This window comes from Cygnus atratus, chromosome 4, assembly GCF_013377495.2.
Source record: "Cygnus atratus isolate AKBS03 ecotype Queensland, Australia chromosome 4, CAtr_DNAZoo_HiC_assembly, whole genome shotgun sequence".
NCBI classification, from domain to species: domain Eukaryota; kingdom Metazoa; phylum Chordata; class Aves; order Anseriformes; family Anatidae; genus Cygnus; species Cygnus atratus.
In genome coordinates this window covers 34,672,970-34,697,795 of record NC_066365.1, presented here as the reverse complement: position 1 = coordinate 34,697,795, position 24,826 = coordinate 34,672,970, and the positions used below count along the sequence as shown (strand labels likewise).

At 38.1% G+C, this 24,826-nt stretch overlaps 2 long non-coding RNA genes across 2 annotated transcripts; one reads left to right on the top strand and one right to left on the bottom strand.

Moving 5' to 3' along the window:
• Window positions 1-9,127: 9,127 nt before the first annotated feature.
• Window positions 9,128-22,993, bottom strand: LOC126913285 (uncharacterized). Its single transcript, XR_007708182.1, has 3 exons — window positions 22,942-22,993; window positions 21,068-21,101; window positions 9,128-11,326 (listed from the first exon to the last, which is right to left on the bottom strand). It is a non-coding gene; the product is annotated as an uncharacterized LOC126913285 (long non-coding RNA).
• Window positions 15,342-24,485, top strand: LOC118248362 (uncharacterized). The gene is made up of 3 exons (XR_004778725.1): window positions 15,342-15,451; window positions 18,481-18,682; window positions 24,227-24,485. It is a non-coding gene; the product is annotated as an uncharacterized LOC118248362 (long non-coding RNA).
• Window positions 24,486-24,826: the final 341 nt, after the last annotated feature.

The following is a 24,826-nucleotide window of genomic DNA, read 5'->3' as shown; positions in this document are numbered from 1 at the left end:
GCATGAGCAGGAATCACTTAAAAACTCTACAAATTATTTATATTTAACTGACATCCTAAAAATTGTGGAATTTCAAAAGTTGTGGGTGGTAAATGAGAAAGCCATAAGAATTAAAAATAAGCAAATAAGTTGTACAAAGTGAACAAACGGCATGGATTTATCAGAACAAAAAGACCATTTACCAAAACTTAGATGTGCAGGTTAGCACAGATCACAGTCATTCTCAGTAATTGGCATAAATAACAAAAACATCCAGATCTTCTGTCTTGGCCATAAAACAGACACTCTTTACCTAAAAAGTAATTAATATAAGAAACACAAATGCATTTTTCCTTTATATAAGCCACGCCTGCTTTTATTTTGAATTATTTCCTGAACAGTGCCTTCCCTGTTCCATTTTCTGGGTTCTGAAGTTAAGTACATATTTGTGTCTGACTTGTCCCAGTTCTACTTCTGTTTAACAGAGGGCTAATCAACAGCAGGATCAGTTTGCTACGCTATTTGGATTCGGTTCCTATCTTAGACCGCAAACTCAGAATCACAGATACTGTGTAAAGATCTTGCACAACTTTTGCTCTTTCTTTTGGAATTAAAATATTCCCACTCTTGCCAAGTACAACTCCAGATTGCCGTATGCCTGCTCTCCTGTGAGTCCACATCAGTGTGCGAGCTTCAGGACATGAATGAACATTACCTACTGACATGTACAAATTTGGAAAATTTCATAGTACGAAATTTCTTTCTGCACACTTTGGCTCAGATTCCAGCTCTCTGTTAGAAAGGTGCAGGTTGTCTCATGGATTTTAAATTCTTCAGTGGGAAAAAGTTACCATTCCCTGCCAATTTCAGTTTAGCTGCTGCCTGTAAGGAGAAGGCTATTCTAGAAAAAGGTACTCAGAAGCGACACAAGCCCATTAGCTAAGAAAAAAATGGGCCTGTGGTGTTTTATTTGCATCATAGACAAATACTACATGTGTAATCAAATTTAGACTTCTGGACTGCCCCTCAAAGTGGCAAAAATATTGATCTAATCTCAGTGGGAATGCTTCTTACTTTTTCCACAAATAAATGGAATTAGAGAAATGTTTTTAACAGGCACCAAAGATGAAAAGAATAGGACAATAATTCTAGGGTAGAAAACTGTACCAGGACTTTAGGCTTTGAAAAAGTGTTAATCTCTACCACTTGAACTTTTTGCCCCTCAAAATCAGGAAAAACAAAATTATGTATTTAAATATGACACTTTTAAACAATAAAAAATAGAGAAATGCTTATGATTGTTATCTGAATCTTATGTTAAGTTCAAAAATACTGTCTGATCCAACGTTTTCCAAAATTAAATCAAGGCTAGGGTTGGTTTCAAGTTAATCTACCACTTGTGAAGCTAAATAAAAAGCTAAGTACTTAAACAAACACTAAAGGAAGAACAGAATTGCACTGTTGGGAAAACAAAAAAGGCCTGATGTTATAGCACAAGGTCTTTAAACAAAGAAGACCAGCCTGAATGTAAGCATCCATATCCTTATTGAACAGGTAACTATCAATATAAATACAACTGAATCTCATCTCAAATAGAATAATTCAAGACTTGTTTCACAGAAGTGAGTTTTTTATTATTAATTCCAGATTCTTATTATTCAGAAACACATGGGCTTACATCAGAGCACATACTGGCCAGAGCTCTATATTCTCAGCTGGTTCTGCCGGAGATTGAACAAATTACTTTCCCCATGTAGACTTTTTTTTTTTTTTTAATTAATTTATTCCAGCTTACCTACTTAAAGTGTGAGCTCTTCTCTGCAATGACCCCCACTCCTCCACTAGGTTTGTAGAGCGGCGGCACAACAGGGTCTGAACCTCATTTGAGTATCCTATCTTAGTACACTAAATATGTTTTAAAAGCACTTCAAACAACTCATCTTAGAGAAATTCCAAAAGTCAGAAAAGATAAAGATGAATATTTATGATAAATACATAAAACTCCTTAGGAGACCTGGTAGACACACTATGCTTGTTCATATCAAAGGGCCCAGAGCAAGCTGATTTGATTCACAATTACAGATTGTTAGTCCTTACAGTGGTACTGCTTTGTTTAATAATTTCAAAAGCTATTCATTAGCCCAGCTTTGTACTGGGAAGTCAGAACTCTTCTGGCAGAAGTATGTGCATGAGCACAGAAGAAAAACACTGGACCATTTTAGGAAGTTGGATGAGAATTACTGCAGTATAGAAAGCCTTCTAAAAACAAAACAAAACAAAAAGAAGCTTAGAACTTAACCACAATGAAGAGATCATAGCAGTTTTGTAGACAATACTTCAAAATGTGATATAAAATATGTTGTTTTTTTAAACATTTCAGGCACTGTAAAAATGCATACCCAATATTTTGTTGCTATGACCTTCTCAGCCATCTATCAACACACATATCCGCACGCAGACAGAAAATGGCACATTGAAGGGATGAGTTATAATTTCCAGCTTTCAACCAAGGGTGAAACCCCTTATGGTTCTATTGTTTGCATGGACATAATTAACATGAAATCATATCCTAAGACAAGTCATTACACATGTATGTTATTCATCAGCTGCTAACATGACTATTTTAGGTGCTGGACTACATGGCAGTACTGGGTGAAGCTGTTTTAAGGTGTTATTATGTTAAACTGTTAAGATGCAATTGTTTTTGGTTTAGTCTGTGAAATATAAAAAGTATAAGTTGGTTAAAGCTGCAGTGAACAAGTAAGACATGAAAAAAAAATTACAAAAAGCCTTAAGTAGATATAAAGCTACTTTTTAAGTTCTAAGTAAATCTCTAACGACGGTAACTATTATATTTTACATCGGTAGGGATTACTCAAAAAGAGCTTCACAAGAAATCCTAAAAAGTTTATTTAAAATTACCACTGTTATGGTGTCTTCTGCAGTATCACCAGTAGGAATACACAACAAGAACTTACCAGTTCACTCTTTTACCACAGATTTGTAAAATCGCTGTTTTTCTCTTCTATGGCTCTGCTTTGACCCCCCAAAAGTTCGAAGAAAGATTCAGACATCATAGATAAAATTTTTGGTTCTCTTTAAACACCCTTCTCAAAAATGAACTTGGACCACCTTCTTAGAAGAATTAATGGAAAGAACCAAATATCTTTAGAGATCTGTCCTTTACTTTCTTCAGAATCTCAGTCTTATTGAAAGTCCATAAGACCTAGGTACTTCTGACATTTTTCTCCAGAAAAATCTGTTTGTTTGGCTGAGGTGCTCAATGATATGTTGCTAAAGAAATACAGATTTCAGAGCATTAGATATAAGCTACTTTGGTCTTCAAACTTGTTCTGTGTATATTAGCAATCTTTTATATCTTTTTTAGCTAAATCTGTTAATAGTTAAAACAGTTGGTGAAGGCACTGATAAATGCATACAGGCATAAAGACATACACTGGGAGAAGCTTATACTTTTTAGCCATCAGGAGTAAAATATGAGGGAATAGAGTCTTTCCTCATTCCTTCCCTTGTTAAATCTTCACCAACAAAATGCCTCAAGATTTCGGATACAAGTTCTTCACCCTAACTTTTTTTTTTTTGACAAAGCTTATCTGAACTGGGATATTATTTACAGGCTATGAGCAAATAAACACATTTTTGTAATATACAGAGTTATACCAAACTTCATTTAATTTGCATAATACTAAGCTCTTTTTTTTTTTCCCAAATCCTTGCATTCAGAGGAGGTGCTTAAAACTAGGAAAAGAAATATCTGTATACAAGGGTATAAGGGTATCAGAAACAGGAACAAAATCCACTTTTGTCAACATTAGTCATTCCAAAGGAGCAACAAAGAGCTTGGAAAGAATATGAAAGTAACCTTCTGACATGATAAAAAGGTAGCCAGGTTCTGGCAGAAGGGCACACTGCTCTGTGAAGCAAGATAGTGCTTTTTCTTTCCTCATCACAGTTTTGCAATCACGAGCCTCTTTAGGCCTGCAGTAAAATGCTTCTTGGAGCTTGTTTCTCACTGAATTACATACAAGTGTTTTCATAAGCTAAATTTGCTTTGTTCTCAGTTCAGTTCTAAAGTTACTGGTCCTGCTGCCAATAAAACAAAATGTAATGAAGGCTCTCTGGAGGCTTTGGAGAGCTGGAGGCGCAAGAGAGAGAAGCAGGAATCACGGTTGCTGTTTTACAGAAAGAGCAGCAGTACAGAGAATGAAATGACTTCTCAAAGAACACTTTAGCTAGTGGTAAAACTAGAAATAGAATGAAGTAGATACCCATGCAGAACGAATGTAGGACAAGAGTAAAATAGATACAAGAGTGATCTCTCTCTCTCTCTCTTTTTTTTTTTTATTATTATATTTTTAATTTTCTTGTATAAAATAACATCCACTACTAAGATCTTTAAATATTATAGGGACATTTGGGGAAATCTGAAGCATAAGTTCAATTGCCTCAAGCACTTGAGAAAATCATCACTCTTATGGTAGCTCTGTCAGTTCAGCTCTCTCCTAACCTACCGCATTCTTACCATGATGCTGAATTGGCTATTGTAGTAGTCTAAACAAAACATTCTTCCAGTCGCCTTGCTTGGCTTACAGCCCTATCGTTTATTATGCTATAGCTAGCAGTGTTAGGAAGGTAAACAGATCAACTTAATTCTGTCTTGTTTAAATTGGCCCTTGAAATGGGCAACACTTAAAAATTCAGCAGTTAGTACTTACTGAAATATTTTATTCTATGGTTTGACCCTTATCTCTACTAAATTCTTGATGTACACAGAAAGCTGCAAACATGTAAGAGAGAAGATGATTTCTAAGAGCCAACAAGATTCTTGTGGAATGATAGCAGTAAGTTTGGCAGACACCTCAGTGCCTGGTAGGCCTGACATCCCAGGCAGACTTCTTGAATGGGCCCTTAAAATTACCTGTCAGCTGACTCCCAGAGGGCCTTCCCAAGAAGGAAGGCTCAGCCACTCAGCACATGGCATTCCCAGTTCCCAGGCACTTTGTCCCACATGCGCTGGAAGTGCCACATGTTTAGAATCAACAGCTCAATTTTTGGTATGATGAAGACTCATCTGTTTGCAAGCTGGAGCTAGGAAATACTGTCTTGTCTTCTCCATGCCATGCCCAAAGGGGTGTGTTAGTTCACCACAGCAAAGACTTGTCTAGCCTGGAGATGTCTGGGCCAAGACGGAAATTCAGAAAACAAGTGGGAAATGTCGAGGTAGAAGAGAGTGGGAGGACGGGTTTGTGAATGTCAGCGTCTTGCAGGGATTGTGGTTGCATTTGGCTGACTTCAGCTCTCAGGAGAAGAGGGGTCGGGGACACTGGTGGTGAAGGCTAGATTCCAGGAGGAGGATTACAATTTACCTCCCAACTAGACTGGACAGAAGCCAATGCAGTGCTGCATCAGACGCTTTCATGTTGGGGAGACCATGGGAGAATAATCCTGAATTTTGTGTTTTTTAAACTTGAATTGCAGCCACAGAGATTTTCTGTGTTTCAGTTCACACTGTTTCCCAGAGTCAATACATAATCATAGAATAATATAGGTTGGAATGGAACTCTAGATGTTGACCAGTAAAACTCACATGAAGTCCCACATGAAGTTCTTACAAGAGATTTTTTTTCCAGCTTGCTCCTTCCTTTGATAGCCCCCTTGCAGCCCCAATGCAACTGCAGCTCTAGTTTCTGTCTACCAACCCCAGCCTTAAACCTAGGCAGTGACAGAGCCATATAAGATCCTTGTAGCCCTCCCCCACATGAAGAATTTCTGAAGGATGAAGTCAACTTGTAGACTTCTGGTTTCTTTGGTAGCCTCTTTACATCTCCACTTCATCTACAGCTCTATACTTGGTCTCTTGCTCAACCCTAACCCTAAGCCCATACCAGTGCAGAGCACAAGCTCTAAGGAGATTACTATACCCTTACTAGTCCCTTAAATATCAGTTTTTGCTTAAGTATTGTCTTCATAGTCCTGAAGAATGCTTTTTGTTATCTTTTCAATAAGTGATGCTTTTGTCAGAGCTAAGCTTTTTTTTTTTTTTTTTCTTTTTTCCTTTTTCTGAGCAAGGACCTCAAGATACTTAGTCACTAAACTATATATTTTTTCATCTGTTCTTATTCCTTCTAAGTCTTGGTAGAAATGGATCTCTAGACAAGAATTTGATGATAATCATTGGTCAAAGCTTTCACTCCTTAAACAGTCATGAAATATAATAGAACAGATGATCTTTTGGTGTAAAATCAGCTCAGCTCAAGTGAAGTCAATGAAGTTATTAACAAATGCTAGTTAGGGAACTGACATCGTCAAAATGTTGAGCAGCATTTCATGAAATATACATAATAATCTGTTACAAAGTTACTTTGTTATTCATTTCATTAAACCAGTTGCTCTAAAGTCTACTTTTGATACTAATGAGCCCAAACTAAGAAATAAAGCTTAATTTCCAAGAAGGCAGGGATGCCCAGAACCATACCGTTGGCTTGGTCCCATCTGCATTATTAGGATGCAATTCCACAGAAGCTTAAAATATTTTACCTCCAGGCTCCCACCTCCCAATCTTCCCTGACCCCAGCCACAAGTTCCCCACTTCCATCCATGTGCTAGTATTGCCATTCAGTCAATGGCAGAGGGGGCGAACACAGAGAATTGACTAGTGAGGAAATTTTTTTTTAGCTTGGTGATGAATTGAGCTAAAAAAAAATTTAAAAAAATTAAAATAAGTAATGGTTTAAAGAGCACTGCATTCTTTTAAAAGAAAACTTCTCTGGTGTTTTTTCATTCAACAAGAATGAAATATTTTCCCCTTCAAGCTGGAAACAGTCTCTGAAAACATCCAAGCCCATTCTAGTTGAAATGAAAAAGGTAAAATAAATAAAACAAACTAGCCTAAGGTAGTTATTCAATATGGAAAATTTTAGCCCAAAGTATTTTCAAGTTCAGCAAATTTATAAACAATTTAATACAGCTTAATTTAACAAGAAATATGAGGCAACCTGGACAGTCTGCAGCACAGTAAGTACTGTCCTTCAGGTTTTCAATTTTGCCCTAAATATTACTGTCATTTTTGAGAACCATCATTTGGATTTCTTGATTTTATGCTATATGGACAATAGTTCAGCCACATCTGAAATGATATGTACATATATATTTACTTTATTTACAATTGTGCAAAGACAACAAACTCAAATCCATCTCACTATTGCCAATACTTTGTTAAATCAGTAATTAAACAGAAGGGGCATCATTACCTCCTCCAGTGAAAGAGTGCTGATTAGTGGAAATTGTTTTGAGCTTTCTCCACTCTACAGCAGTATGTTGTATTTATACTCAATAATGTTCACAGGAGGACAATAAGTGTTCCGCAAGGAAAGGGGTAAAGATTACTGTACACTGATGAAATTTAAAAACCCATAGGATCCATTCTTCCCAATTGCTCCGTGTTTCCTTTTGACAAGTGTTGGTGTTAGTTATATACTACCTACTTCAAAGTGAGAAACAAAGGTGCTTATTTTCTGTAATTATGTTCATCCAAAAATATCAAGGACATCTCTGTGATTCGTAATGGGTGTACTTGCACTTCACTCAGTGGACCCATGATTCATAAAGTTAGCCTTAGGTTGAAGGCAGACTTTGTGGATGGTTTGGAGATTGCACTTGAGCAGGTGCCCAGACTGAACATAGCCCTGGTATGAACCCGTAGGCTGTGCAGCTAGGTCAGCATCACACTATGTGACCTCACGTCCTTCCCCAGAGCAGGTTACAGCACCAGCCTACAACCGGTTCCCAGCTGGTGAACCATGGTATGCCTTCTCTCTAGGCATGCTGGCATGTACCTCAAACAATCAGGCCTGATATTCTATGTCCAGCACATGGGTTCCCACGCAAGGAAAAAGGCATAACCTCATGATGGGAATGGGCGATTTGTTTATTTTTGTTGCCAGAAAGGTGGGAAGCTATAATCCAGACAGTCTTACTCTTGCTTAGATTTTTGTGTTTGTTTCTCTTCTTGTTTCACGTTTTCCCTAAAAGGCTGCTCTAATGCTACTCTGATTCTTAGGTAGTTTCAGGATAACAGGTTTCAGGCTCATGGGTTGCATTTTTGACACTTGAGGTGTCTAAAATGAGCAGAGAGGGACTTAATTCAAAAAATAAAAAGTGATATAGAAGGACCAGAGTCATCAACCTGCCTTCAACCCAGGTCTTTAACATATGTCTTTGGTCCTGAAAACCTCTGGGATCAGACCACTGAGTACCATGCAAAGACAAACTGAGACCGAACTTTGTTCATTAAGAGTGCACAGAAAGCTGGTGCAGAGAACAAAGAGGTAGTTGTGCCTATGCAGAGTCAGTAGCCTATGCTGATGGGCTACAGCACCTTACAGAGTCCTGTAAGTTTATCATCAGAGTTTATTAACTCACATTAAGGATTCCATACCCAGATACATCTCACTGTTACATTCTGCTTAAATGGTAATGAATACACGTGAAGCTGATTCTAGGCCAAGACAAGCTACAGTGTGAAGCAATGCTCAAAGCAGCTGGAGGGATTAGAAACTGTTAGCCATGGATACTGCTCTGTGAGAGTTCAAACCGAGGTCTTAATCAGTCTTAATCTACTATGTTCTGGATAAACTGGCTGCAAGAGTAAGACAATGCTCTAAGGGCTTTATGAGCTAACTGAATGAGACATGGAGAGGAACTCTGGGCCAGAAAGAAGCCAGTGACAGATTTCAGAGTGGAAGCAAGCTCTCTTCACTCCCACTTTTAAGTCTTTTTAAGTGTACTACCTGGGCTGTGAGCACAGCTGCTCTCTATGCATTTAGGACATAACAACACTGAGGAGATGACATCGTGTCATGGAATATGACTATCTCCAACCTCTTCATAAGACAACAGCCATTCTGCAAGCATTTTTGCTACAGACAAGAAAACTTTGCGGAGGCAAAAGGCATTAATTAGCACAATGACTGCTCATTTATTCCAGTAATTTGACAAATACAATGAGTACTTTCCAAATGGAAAAACACCTCTTTACTCAACTGCTGAAGGAGTGATGCTTTGAGGCCTAGATTTTTCAGCACAGCTTTAAAATCTTTGGATAAAGAAAACTGTACATACTGGTTTTTTTTAAATTATTATTATTATTTCTTGGTTGTGTCCGTTTTGGCATTGTTTGGTCACAGGTGGTAGGCAGTAGTTGAGTTAAGTAGATGCCTTGTACATTAGCATGGATAACATAAACATGTTAAGGCTTTTATTCATCAAAAAATGTCCTCCCAAAGCTTAAAATTGCATATAATTACTGACTGGCTACTGTATTTAAAAATCATGTTCCTTTAAAATTACAAAAGAGCAAACAAAATCTCTATCATGGAAGAGTGGATAAATCTCATATAAATAATATACATGCATAGAAAAAATAGTTAATTTGACTTGTTTTTAGGTTAGGTTTAAACCAAACTTCACAACGTTCAAATAATTAAGGTACTCAAACCCAAATGTAACCCCACATATAAACTGTACAAATAGACCCTCTCTACTTTTCAATAGAAAAAAAATCAAGCTCTTATATCTAAATATCTTTCTCAGTATATTCCAGTCCAAATATTGTTTTAGATCTCATAGTTTGAGCATTTACAATGTGACACAATGTCAAAGCATTTGAGTACATCATAGCTTTCCAGGTTTTACATGGAAAGCTAACAGCTGTGCCTTGAGGAATTCTGCTACTTCCCAGACAAAAACTCTGAAAATGAAATCACTTTCTGTAAGAACCTAGTAAATGCCTCTATTGCTTGAAAGAAGGTATATGATTCTTCCTAAGTATTGTTGCTGTATCATATTTCAGTTTAGGTTTCAAAAAATTAGTGTCATATTTGGCTGAAACCATTTACTATTATATGCAGTCACAAAGGATTCCAGGAGCTATAAAGCAGAACAAATCCTGTTATGCTTTTGACAAGAACTACCACCTTAACTCAGCATTGGGCCTGGAAGAATGAAGCTTTCTAAGCACTTCCCAGTAAGGAGTTACAAGTCAAATTAATTTATTTGATGTAATAGGTGTTTCATTGTTTACTTATATTGAATTAATATGTTGAAAAACTGGTTGCAATACACTGTGCAGTTTGGACAACTTTTCCACAGATAGCCATTTCTCAAGAGACTACCAGACTGAAATTGCATATGCTAGTAATATAAACATAAAAGAAATAGAAAAAAGGACAATGTTTGACATTTAGAGAGTTTGCAAAACAGGCAATAAGACCATTTGAGAAAAATGGTTGATGATAGGGACTCATACGATGTTTTTATTAAGTGGTACGTAAATAAAGTAAAAGTAAAGGGAAGTAAAACTAAGAATAGGCTCTTCATGAATGATCCATATGCTGAAATCTAGTCTCATAAATATTTGTCAAAAAAAATTTGAATAATGAAGACATTTGAAAAATGAATGATCCACTCCAAAACAACTAAATTTACAAAAATGTTCACTGCAATTCAAATGACTAATTCTAGTAAAGAGTAATGTCCCTTCCTTCTCTGTCTTGCGTAGATCTGAATTTGATGGAAGAATTTACATTACATCCAGAGCCTTTAATTTCTACAGCAAATTATATTTTATATTATGTTTCTCTCTTCCAGTCAAAACTAGTCTTCTTGTCACTGAAACCTCCCAATGTGCATCAAATTCACAGTTACTGCACATGGGTTTTCATATTGCTGAGTTCAAAAACTCATCCAGTTCTCAATTATGCCACTTACAATTTTTTTAGCAATATTTTGCTAATTACTTTCAGGCTAATTAATACTGTGGATTGGCCTCTCTCTGTGTGCCCTGAAGCCATTTGTTATGCTATTTTAGTACAGAGAGTGTTTTGCTACTCATTTGGTTCCCTACCTGGCACCATGACGGATGCTGGGAGAAAGGCTTGAGCCTCTGGTGTTTCCCTGCAGGGTCTGAATCCCTGCTGCAAACTTTAGGCTGCGGACCAGTTTGAATTTAGAAAAACATGCTGAATCATTGGCAGGTTTGGTGCAGCTTGCTTCTGTCACACAGTAAGGGACTGTTTTTGTTGAATTTTGAAAGAAAAACTTTTCTGTTCCCAGTGGCTTGCGACAGGATACTGAGAGCTCATGTCAGGACACTCATTTTTCAACACTTTCAAACTGTAAATTATATCTGAAAATACAGAATGCAATTAAAGTAAATATTGCAGAGTCTCTTGCTGCTGCAAGTCACAGTTTCTGGCAATTGTCATCATTTGTGACATAAGAAACAGCATGGGAGCCCAGTGTCAGAGGTTGCATATCAGCTTCTATCCTGTCAGAAGAAATTTAATATATAAACGTGCATTCAGAATACTGATACTGGAATAACGGTAGTGCAATGCAATGAAGAATTGAGCCCGTAATATTTAATCTAGTATTGAACATTTAAATACAAAGCCTCTTCTTCTCACAGGATCGGAACAGATAGTCTCTAGCTCTGGAATATTATGTAGTTGGGATTTCAGATGTCACTCATCATTTTTTTGTTGTTCACTAATCTGAGTATTAGACTCAGCAGACATCAGAAATCACCTCAAACTAGGTTCCTGAGCAAGACACCAGTGATGACAAAGCAATGCAATCCTCCTGTCACACTCACCACAGCAGGGACACTATGGTCTGGCATAATGCGGCACACTTACCAGGGTGGTTTTGGCTAAGGGAGGCACAGGACCAGCAGGAGACAGACAGCAATTGTTGGGTACCCCTGGGAGTCACTCGTGGGCTGCCCACCTGGAATCCTTTGGGTCAGCCTGGCACCGACAGGGCAGTCGTCCCGTGCAAGTGTTAAACTCATTTCTGCACACATTCACTTGTACTGTTCCTCCACTTATCAATTAGAAAGACCCTTCATTTTGAAATGCAGTAAGTAGCAGAGATGACACCTGGTGTAGTCTGGTGTAAAGAAGGATTGTGCAAACCCCAACACAAACTCAGGTCCTAGACATAAACTTCCATTTAACAGTTCCAGGAGCAAACATCAAATGGAGATGGTACGTGCTCCCTCTCTCTTTGCTTGTCATAACTTTCTAGGTGTCATGAAGGAACTGTCTCATTTAGTATGGCCTCTCCTCTGGAGCACATTCCTTTCATCGCTCCACAAGAGCTTGGGTATGGCAGCCAGCAAAGCAAAGGCCACTCCTCTGCTTTCACTCTTGTCTAATATTTTGTGTGTTGTTTCAAATAATTTCTTTGTTGCTATGCATCTGGGCACAGCAATGTAACCTGCTTTCACTCATTGATAACAGCTTCTGAAACTTCCCCAGTCCCTGCACGTTTCTGGTTTTAGTCACCCATTACAGAATCAAAACCAAAACCCAATAATAGTAAATAATATATTTCATGTTTGTAATTGCATATTTCCTCTAATTTTTAGCAAACTTTATTCTTTAATGTGAGAAATATACAGTAAAAAAATCAAATTGCAATCTACAGACATCTGAGATGATGACATACACAGCATTAAGTTCTGCACTGCCTGTGACAGTTTTAAATGATACACATCAATAGATGTAGCTCTCACTGCCAGTACACAGTAAAACTGGTTTAAATTCAATAGATAACAATTTTAATTTTATCAGAATCCAGTGATGATAACATGAGTCCATGTTATATTCCATAACTTAAAAAAGAAGAAAGGGAAAAGGGGAAAGAGGGAACAGTATTTGCTGTTTACCATGGTATAGGTCAACAGAACTAAAATGCCCAACAATAAAAATATCTCCACTACCACATTTCTAGCACAATAATCCTATTAGGCTACTTGGACCTAATCAGGATAGCCTCCAAAAGTTGTAAATGGAGGACAAGGTTCAGAAAATACTTGCACTGAGTCTAGGACAATGTGCCCTGTTTAAGACATAACATACTTTCACTGCTCCCTTACCACCTGTATTTGCTCACCATACCTGAAGCAGCATAGGCCCCAAGGAGTTGCTCTCTCCTCACAGCTCTATTATGTTTAGAGGAGAGGGTACTACAAGCTAATGAAATTCCATATGGATTGACTTTAACAAGTACTAAAAACTTCATTTGACTTTCTTTCCCATTTCTTTAGAGATACAGTCAAATTTCAGGTGCAACTGCTGGATTCCTAAGTGTTTTTCATTTTAGTGCACCCTTGAAAGAAAGCGGCAGTGTGATGTTAAGATTAATTTTGTGGGCAGATACTCTATAGTAAGACATTTTGTGGGTTACAGTAAGCCAACAATACCAAAACTATGAAGATTAATGCAGGGACCTAACAGCTATTTGTCCAAGCCCTTTTGTGACATCTAAAACAGTTTTATAAACTGGGTTCTTAAAAAGGAAACGGGAGTTGTTGCAACAGAGGAAAATAATCTAGTAGCATCTTGGTTCAATTTCTGCCTCAAATTTCACATTTAATTGCCTGTTAACTCCAAAGGGAAATCTTAACTCTAAAGAATAATATGCATTACCTCATTCACACTCACACATGTTTATTCTAAGAATACTCATTCATGATGAGCTTTCAATTTCTTCCTTCTGTTTTTCAGAGTTAGGAATTCACCAAACAACACTGAATGTACCTATTGATGGAAAACTGGTAGCAGCTTCATACGATGCTGCTATAAATGTACTTTTATCCCCAGAGTAAAGACAAACAGGAAGACAAGTGGCATCGCATTTGTTACAGAGTGCAAATTTTCAGCAAACAGCAGAAAATTTGACAAGCTACCTCAGGTGAGCTCCTCTATGATAACTACCCGTGTATGTTTTCCCTGTTGAAACTCTGGAGTGATTTGAGGTCGCTTACCTGGAACTAATTAAATATCCTACTACTATTTGAAATGATCTTTCATCCTTCACAGTAATGCTTCTGTTCATCTCAAAAACATGGACAAAATGCCATTAAAATAAGTCATCTTTTGTGGTTATGATACAGTGCATGCAGGAAACTGTTTAGATTTATCTTAGTTAGGTGGCTGGGGACAGAAGCCTTAAACTATTATAAAAAACAGCCCAGAAAATTTAAAGACAAAAATATTGAAACACTAGTCTCAAATGAAATCACTGTGTCATAAGCTTCTATTTGTCACTTGTCTGGTGAGTGTTTTAAAATGTGCACAGTTCAGAGCATTCATCTGAAAAGCTAAAGGATATAATGTCATTACATCAGACTAAAAGAACTTAAGAAAAAACTTTTCTGCTCCCTAAAACCCAAATCTAATACAACATGAGGTTGTATTAGATCCTGAATCCTCTTGGATTAGAGGTAAACGGCACACATGTACATCATGCAGGTTCTTCAGAACTAGAAGTTATTTGCTAAGTTGTGCCATTGGTTTTATCCTCTATTGCTGCTAAGTGTTGAGTTAATTCACTAAGACAAACCAGCAAATTTTAGCACTGGCCAAATGAAGGGTCTTCAGTAAGCTTTGCCTTTAATGTTTAGACCGTGAACTGCTGAAAAGAAACCTGCCCTGACTTCAGCAAGAAGTGTAGTGACTCAAAGTAGTACTGGTGCTGAACTGGAACAGAGTGCGGTTATAGTACAGCAATTTTCTCACATCCTAGTGGAAAGGTCTGTTCTATGAGAAACAGCAAGAACCAAAAGTAAAGTCTTGGAACACAAGATAGAAGTGATGGCAGAGGACTCTTTCTCTGTTTGTGCGTGAAAAAGCTGTTTTGAGATGTAAGCCACATTTTAGAAGCTTCACTTTTCTCCCTTTCCAGCACAGAAAAAGTAAGACCATTAGATTAAGATATACCATGTCCAGGAAAACAACCAGAAAAATAAGGGTATGTTTGGTGAAAATATAATTCTAAACTTTCATAAAATAAACCATAAGGTAGGGCTTTGTTTTTTAGAAAAGAATCAAGAGAATACCATGAAAATGAGTTCTTTAGTTTCCGTACTCCTATTTCCAATTATTGCTAGCAGTCCGGAAAACAAAATCCTTTATAACTGTAGCTACCACTTAAAGAAATAGGATGTCTTCATGACAGCAGAGGCTCTTTTTGAATGACTTGCAACACTCAAAAACAGCTCTTTGATTGTTTTACTCTGTTTCTTTGATTGTTTTACTCTGTTGTTCACCATTATTCAATTGCAGAAATAGTCACAGTCTGCTTAAATCACAGGATATTGACTCATCATGAATATCTCCATGTCCTTTTTGCAGCTAAATACAACAAGATGTCAATATGATGTTTAAATCAAGGCAGCAATAAGTCCAGTCAATTGTAGCCAAGAGGAAAGTTATTTTAAAATATTTGGTGATCTGAAAATCAAATTTTGTGGGTTTGTATTTTTTTTAGACATTCGAGGCAATTTGTTCTCATCAAAGTTACTGGAGATTTTCATGCTGATGAGCCAAACTGCAACCATTTTATAATTAATATACAGACGATGGGTCTAACTGTGGTTGCAAAGGTAAGCTTAATTCTCTTATTTTGTAATTTATTAGTGAGTGGTTTGAAAGCAAAGAATTTTAGAATTGTTTTTTATTGTAATATTTGTATGTTTGAATTTTGGTTGTGTATAGAATGTTTCTAAAGCTTTCTGGACTGCTGAGAGCTAGATCCTCCTTAGTAACAATGTCAATATAGCCTAAGCTTGTAAACACAGCAAATAACAAACGCTGAGAGGAATGCAGACAGATTTCCCAGTTCCAGAAGTCCCAAAATATTTCAAAAAGCCAAAATAAACAAATGGATGCAATGAAAAAAAAAAAAAAAAGAAAGAAAGAAAATCAATTCTAACCACTTATTTCCAGGTCTTAGCTTAATAAATAGTAAAAATGTTTGCTGATGAATACAGAAAGGTAGTACTGTCATACTGTCAGACACAACAGAACAGAAGAAAAAGTATTTGGGAGTGTCCATATGTATTTCCTGCCTTGCATTTTCTTGCTTTTGCACTGCTAAGTGCAGAATTTCACTTGGCAGTGCAAGGAAAATATTCTGATGTCCTACAATATTTCAACAAAATCTCATTTTCTTCCTTTCTCCCCACCACATTACTATCCAGGCACCTCAGTCCACATAACAACCAAATTCAAAACATCTACAGAAGCAAGTAATCTGGTTCTGTACTAAATTATGGTGCTCACTCAACCATTTTCCATCTGGACTAAATTAGGGTGTGCATGTTACTAAAGCTCATAAAAGCTCTCTTATTCCTCCTTGAACTCCTGTTCTTTTACACTATAGCCATGATTGTACTACTTGGTTCTCCACTAGGGTAAATGGTACTGTGATAAAACCAATTTCATCTTCCTCTGAAGAAAAAAAATCATGATATGTGTCATTCGTGGATGAGAAACTCCCACAGCAGTGACCGGCCTCCATCTGCTTGGAAGTAGAGAGCAGTCTGTGTTATCTCCTATGTGTTCAAAACAATCCCATCTCCACCTCAGTGTGCAACAGACATGTCAAAATAAGTAGTCCAAAAATTTGGCTTTCAGCTACCATCAGAGACATTTCCCACATTTGGGAGACAGGATACATGCAAATGTGTGTTTGTGCACACTTGTATGCCCACATATATGCACACAGGTGTGTGCAAGCATAAAAACAGGCACAAATGCACACACGCTTGGTACAGAGTTGTGCTGTTCCACAGCCACCTTGCTCTGTATTTTCCAGTCAGTGGCTGTTCTCAGGAATTCTTTAACAAAGGTTATCCTGCACAAGTCCTATAAAATTGTATTTAACCTCTGAATTGAGAAGGGAATTTCCAGTGAGCACTGAGTCCAGAAGATGGAAAACTCTATTACATATAGGTGAAAGTGCTCTATACAAAGAGCCAGGTTCACTACAAAATACTCTGCTATAAATATTACTTTCAAAACAAACTTTCATATAGTTTTAAATCATGCCATGGTCATATGAACTCATATTGTCCTTAAAGAGTGCTAGTAAGCAATCTTTTTTCACAGCATTTTTTTCCCAGCCGTTTGTGATAATAAAATATGAGTGATTCAAGCCCTAACAGTTACAGGCACCAATGGCTTAATTATTTAACAGTTCCTGGACTGCTGATATTTCCAGCCTGTGGACTTAGTTACAAGCACAGACCTAGGGAGTTGTGTTACTGAAAACAGATTATTAAATAATGAAATACAGGCTTTGAAAAGCCTCTGAGATGTTTACCTTTAGGAATAAGACCAGCATTAAGAGATTTCTAATAAAATATTGAATGAATTAAGGGACTTCCTTTTTCTGTATGCAGAGGTTACATTTAAATCCCTTCACTGCATAGCAGCCTTAGGCAACACAACCTGACTTGACGTTCTGTTGCCTTGAAAAGCATGAAGGTTTTCTACATGAAAGGCAGGCAGGACTCTTCCTTCTACTCTTCGCTTGTTCTCTAGGCTCCCTAGCTGAGTAGGGCTGTAGTGATTGAACTGAAAACCCTAGAAAGATTTTTCATGACTTTCACTGGATTTTAAGTGTATGTGTGTTTATTTTCTGGCATTGGAGCTGTAGCAAAACTAACTTTTATTTGTGAAGCTCATAACAGAAGCAGCCTTAAGCCATGTCAAGCCACACAAGAGCAAAAGGTCCTGGCCACCAGTGAGCATAAAAGAAGACTAAAGGCCCGTGGGGTCATTTACATAGACAGACAACATTGATGAAAGTCAAGACAAACAGGTTGCTACTCTGAGTTTCCAAAAACACCCTTTGAGAACTGTAGAGAAAAATAATAACAAGTATTTTCCAAATATGCTCCTATAATTTTCTCCATTCTAAATGTTATTTTTCAAAAACATTTTAATGGTAAGAAACACTAAAACCTAGGCTTTAGAAAACTTCAACTGAGACCAGACTCTGTGACCCATTAGCAGCATGCAAAAGTCACTTTCATCATTCCATATCCAATACCAGTGTCCTAGGTATATATCTTTTAGCATCATAGCTTCAACTAAACATCAGATTCTCTGCCTGAACCACTCTCTCATCAAATACTGGCAGCCAGCTCCTGTCACTGCACCTTTTCCTGACACACAAGGAAGTATTTGGCTGGTATAGCTGTGTGATAAGGCATAAAAGGGTGTGTATACACTCCCAGGTGCAGGCTGTCAAACACCAGCTCTGCCCTCCCCGGCTCCCCCCAGACTCCTGAAGAGTGAACTACGTTTGGCTGGGAAGCCAGGTAACTGCCTGAGTGATAACGACTGTGATAGCAATGGGTGACACCACTGGAATCTTCTGTGGTACTGGCACAAAATACTGTGTCTCGTGATAATGACAGTTACTGTAGTATCTGCAAAAACGTTAAGTATAAAGGGTTTAGGTATCTGCAGATAGGTATGATGCTTTTCCTTCTCTTCACAAGTCTCCTGTTTGAGAGAATTTGTTCTCACTGTGAAGGGCTGCAAAGGGATCTGTGACCTCTCCAGAAGGACTTCACCACCGAGGTTACATGAAGCATCTTTTCATCTTTTCCCATATTGTCAGATCCTACACCTCAACGTGGGCTCATTGCTGACCTCAGACAAACTGCATCTCTGTTCCAGCACTTCACCGGCCAAAAGCTGGAGAGCTGATGTTTGGGCCTGAAAGGAGGAGTATAGCCTTCCTCCTGCCTATTCCTCTGCAAGGATGGTGTGAAAAGGCCTGTCCCACTTCCAGGCGAGGATGAGAGACATGGAAAAAGCAGGTAAACAGCAAATGAAACTGACCCCTCCAGGGTACGTCACTTACACTGCCCAGTCTTATAATTCACAAGAACTAAAAAATAAAATAAAAAAAATAAAATAAAATAAAAAACACATAAAAATGCACATTCTGGTGTGGAACATTACCAAGTTCTTTGTGCTATTATTTGTTTGCCATACTGGTTTTAAGCCAGCATTTAGAGAACCAATAGAGTGTTCATTGATCCTCAAAACATACAGACTTCAGCAGAAGAAAGCAGTTGTCATTTTCCTGAGAACTCTTCATGGAATGCATAAATTGTTCACAATAATTTACTGTTCTCTTAAGCCATCTCACAGAGAGCAGAAAGCATAGTAAAGGACGACTGTCCATCCAAGCCAAAAAAAGACTGCTTAGCCTAACTGTGTTAACAGTTTCATGTCAGGCAACCTGTAAAGAAAAACTCCTTGCTCTCAGGCCTGGCAGTTACATCCTACACAAAGGAAGTAGATAGATATTTTACTCCTAGATATTTTACTTGGGTAGCTATAAGACACTCTTATTCTGCAGCACTGTTTGTTCTTTTTATTCTAGGGTATAGACTGGCCTGACCCCTGCAGTTTTGATTTAAGGGCTGATGCAGCAGATTCCACAGTAAGGATTCAAGTATGGGATTTTAATCTGGCCCTACTCTCCCGTGCAGACAGAAATATAAGACATCTGAATCATTTCTGGCTGGGACCGTAAAGAGTTTAAATACAGCTTAAAACAGTTTTACATACCAAAACAGTGTTTAATACCTCTGTCCCTTGTGGTGATTCCATCTATTGTTGCCCAGACATTCTTAGAATCTGCCTACAGGCTGCAACTCCCCTTATTCCTGACTTGGCCAAACTGAATTTGTCACTGACCAAATAGTAACTTAGAATGGCTTTCTCAAAAGAAAGCATTACTTGTTCTTTTCCTTAAAGGTCTATAGCACATAAAAAGTTACAACAAAGAGCTCCATGCATATGTTTCCCCTTAACTGCACCTCAATCTTGCCTAGCATCTAAAGGATAATTCCCCTCATCCTAGCTGATCCTCATCTGTGATAGGGGATCATATAAAAAGGACTGGATGCTTCACTGTGATTAAAAAGATAAGTAGGAAAAGGTCAAGGGAATTGCTTCATTAGATGATGTCTCCGTCTCAAACTAACAACGGAAAGCCAAGAAGATGGTAAGAAAAAAAAAATCAGAACCACTAGGGTCTAGATATACATCCAAGAAAACTTTGAAATCCAAGACTTGTCAGACAAGTCAGCTTTCATTTCTATGGACATCTTGGTCACTGGTCTTTTTCTGAATCCTTAATCTTCTTTTGTTTTCCCTGTAAGAAGTCATTCCCAATACTTGTTCCTGGTGTCAGAACATACAGTTGCTATTCCCATGACATACTCACTGTCAGAGTTTGTCTCCATACTCGTCACCTCAGATAGGATGTGGATTGTTTGGCATGGGATGTGTGGCTTACACTAGGGTCATTAATTCTTGATATATCTGCAAAGCTCTTGATCTTAGTCTTAGTCTTTTAAGCAAACTTTTTTAAAGAAAGGGGAAAAGCAGGCTGCAACGTTAAATTTTTTTTTTGACTGCCAACAACAAAGGAACTAACAAGCAAGACTCTGTCCCACCTCTACATGCCTGTGCAAATGAAGCAGAGAGCAGAGAAATATTCCCAAACTCTGTTTCCAAGAGCTGCAAACATTACGGGTAGAGAGCGTAAGGCAATTTCAGATCCAGTGTAGTTTTTTATTCAACAGTTTTCAAAGAAGATGTTGTCTTTTCTGAATCTTAGACAATGGTAAGACGTCTACATGCTATTTCTCTGGAAAAGCAGCAACGTCACAGATAACTCTATGGGATTATTTGTGCAATTAGTTTTTTAGATATATTCTTTGGTGCACTTTACAGCCAGTCTCCAAAGAAGGGCAGACAGACATACATAGGCTGATTTCCCTTGCAGCTTACTACGGACAGGCCTCGAAGTACAAATTTTCCTGAAACACTGTTTAAACTAAAAAAACTAAATGCAACTATTAACCCTTCATAACTGTAAACACAGGTAGAAGAATATCCTCGTGACCAACCTAATATAACTGTAATTGTGCATGATTTCTGAGGATCTAGTCCACTAGTTTCCAGAAGCTCACAGGAAACACCTCACATATAAACACACAGCAGTCACTGTCACCAGAGCAGCATAATTTCATCTATCACAGGTGGGTGCAGAATGCAGTGGGCCACCAAAGAACAATTTCAAACATTCCTTTCACTCTCCCTGCACATCAAATCACCCATGATAGGCTCCATAATGCAATTATCAGAGAGAAATCCCCACAGTCAAAGCATAACAAAAATCTTACCAGAGCTCATGACCTGTCCATTCGTATGCTGTACCTGAAAAAAGAGCTTTGATTTAGAAAATAATAGAGCTTTTCTGAAGCCCTAGATCATTGTTAATAATTATTTACTTGTTTACTTATATGGCCATTTCAATTGCTCACACACAAGATTTTTCTTGGTCAGCTTTTTTCACCTAAGGGCACGATTTCCCTCTTTTCCCTTCTATGTAACTACGATGTCGTAAATACCAGTATGCCTTCTGGAATGAATTTAAAATACAAGAGGCACCATGCCATACTTCACAGCGTTTATCTCCAAGAACTGCATAAGCAGGAAGTGACCTGCAAGCCTAATTAACAGATGGCTTTCTTTTTTATTTTCTTTAATAATCTGGGCAGACAGTGTTCACATGTCAGAATCACAGTTATGTACAGTGAACATTCAAACAACGGTCCAGTGCATCCAGATATGTCTAATAGCTGGGCTAAGACATTCTAATACTTTGAAGTATTTATTTCAGACTATAATTGACTGGTTGGTTGTCAAATTCAGAGCTGAGACTTTATTAATATGGATTAAATTTGTCTGGTGCAGACAAGTGGTAACATGACAGATCTTTTGATTTCCAAGGGAGACTGTCTTGCCTCTTCTAGGGAACGTGCAGTATGGCTCCACCTAGATTTCTAAGAAGCACTGAGTTCCACAGAGCTTGGAAACATGCTATCTAATGCATGTGGTTTAAACACAGAATTACAGAACAGTTGAGGTTGGAAGGTATGTCTGAGATTGTCTTGTCCAACCTCCATGATCTAGCAGGATCACCGAAAGCACATTGCCCAGAACAGTGTCCAGACAGCTTTTGAAGATCTCCAAGGATGGAGAACACAGCCTCTCTGGGCAACCTCTGCCAGTGCTCAGTCACACTCACAGGAGAAAAAAAAAAAAGTGTTTCCTGATGTTTGGACAGAACTTCTGTGTTTCAGTTTGTGCCCATTGCTTTTTTGTCCTGCCACTGGACACCACTGAAAATAGGCTGTCTCTGTTGTCTTTGCCTCTTTCCCTTTACATATTTGTACACATTGATAAAGAGCCTTCTCTTTTTCCAGACAAACAGTCCCAGCTCTCTCAGCCTTTCCTCATATGAGAGACGTTCCCATCCCTCTGTCATCCTGGTGGCCCTTCACTGGACTCTCCATTATGTCCATGTTTCTGTCATACCAGGGAGCCCAGAACTGGACCCAGCACTCCAGGTGTGGCCTGACCAATGCTGAGTTGACGGAAAGCATCACCTCCTTCGACCTGCTGGCAACATTCATCCTAATGTAGTCCATCAAATACATACACATTATATACCAAATAAATCAGACAGAAGAAATATAAGACATAACTTTCACGGCAAAATTTGTGTAGTTTTCCTCTTTTTAACACAAGCCTGGGCTTCAGTTTCACATACAGCCTCTGAAGCCTACATTGTTTACAGCTGATGCCAGATGCAGAGCCAGACTGTGACAGGTGGATACCAAGAACAATCCACCCGAAGTCCACTCAGAGACCAAGCAGTTGCACAAATGGAGGGGATGCTTTTTCCTTTGCAGCATCAGGGAGGAATCGTCCCCTCCAGCATCCCCAAAGAGAAAAAGATGGTAGCATTGTGAGAAAGGATAAGAGTATCCAGGAAGTTAATATTCTACACTGCCTGAAGTGGGGTAGCTCTGGGCAGCTTTCTACTATGCAGAGAGTTCTTTCCTACTTAAGGTGAAATTTCCCCTTGAGCTACCCAGGGGCTGAGATAGCACTGCACTGGCCTGAATCCAGACTCTAAATAATATGCCTTAGTCTACACCTTAAAACTTTATTAAAGATAGTCTTTAAAGATAAATTAAACTTGACTCACCTTGAAATGTCCCCTTTCTGATTTCCCAATCATTTTCATAACACTATCACCTTAAAAGAGATAAAAAGATACCACGTTATTTAAAAAGCAGATACAAAACAGTGAGCTTACATCTTTCAAATAAATGAGAGATTTTTCTTCTGTCTAGCTGATTTTTAAACTGTCCTTATTTTTAAGTAATACAGGCCTTTCATTTTGTTCATTTTCTATTAATATTTTAAAGAAGTCTTAAATAAAATAACAGTAGGTTTCTTAGTAGACATCTGTTCCATAAGTAACCCTTGCTTCCTGCTATTTATTGTGTTTGCTTAGCTAGAATAATTGCTCTCAGACTTTCATGGGCCATTACGGTTTTCTGCTCCCAAGACCTCCCCTTGGCCTGACTTATAAAGAGCAAGAAATTGGCTCCTACACTTGCTGACATGTGGCTGGTCAAATCTATAGAGAAGTCACGTAGCGGTGAAGAGCACATTAATCAAAGATGATAGGAAAATACAACTGTCCTGCATTACAAGGACAGCTGAACAATTCTCCCTGAGTTTTAAGCAGACTGGGTTCTCCTGCTTTTATCAGACAATAAACAGACTTCATTATAAATATAAATGCAAATGACCAGGGTCTACTTTCAAAACACAACTTTAAATCTGGTGAGATTGTGTTCAAGTCAAAGCAACCAACCTGGTATATTGGCATGAAAGCCAACTGAGAAACAATCTGTAAGCACTGAACAAGACTTCTGACAACGAATGCAAACAGAAATGTATCTATACATGATTCTACAGAAAGAGCTGCACATGAATATCTCCCTTCTTTATTTCAACCCTATTCCCGTTTCCTGCAGGCATGAAGAAATCTTCATGTTCCTAGCCTTAGAGACACCATTTAATATCATAGCTAAAATAGTGGTAAAAGCTACAAAGAAGTTTCCATGGTGCATTTGGGACTAAACTACAGCACTGATTTTAGTCCATGAATCAGACGTTTCTGTTTCCATTTGGTCCAAATGTCCCGATCCCAAAGGCTATTACTTCTGTAGTTCTAGTTAAACTATATAGCATTGAACAAAGTCCAAGCGATGCAAAATACCAGAGGAACATTAAGTACTAGAGAATAAAACTTTAAATGATTACATGAATTCACTGAAGTGCTTCTACAACAAACCTTTGCAACTCCTGTTTGAGAAAAAAAGAAGCTGGGGAGAGAAGGAAGTGGCAAGTTGTTTGTTTGTTTGCTGTACCCACACTATTAAAAATTTTACAGTCTATACTCTCTCTTTTCTCTGCAGAAGGAAAATTGACATCTGCCCACAGAAAGCAAGCTCTGTCTGCATGACCATCTCTCCCTGAAGGTTCTCTCAGAAAGGATGGCAGTGTGGGATCAGCTGGAAGCCATCACAGAAATTCACCGAACCAGATCACCTCTGCGTCTTTTCCTTACCTTTCTCAGAAAATTTTCCCCCTTTGGGGGGTTCTGCACCATCAGGGATACACAATACTTTGTTTGTGTGAGATCCTCAGCCTAGATTGCTAGCAGTTTTTAGCTACCTTGCTCCTTTGTTTCTCTGACCGAGAATGCGAGTCTTTAATTAGTAGAAAGATAGGTTTAGATGGTAGTCAACTGACAGAGGGACACATAGTATGTGCACATGCTATATTCATATACTAATATAAAGCAATAGAAATATTCAAAATGCCTCTCAAAAGCTACAAAAATGATAGAATAAAACTTATTTTCTAACCATTTAGCATTGTTGTTTGTTGATTTTCTACTTTATACAGGTTCTAAATGCAACTACATTTGTAATTTGTTACTGTGCATTAGTAATGTTATAAACCTGTATGAACTTTATTCCCAGACTGATGGACTTTAATCCTAAAATCCTGCC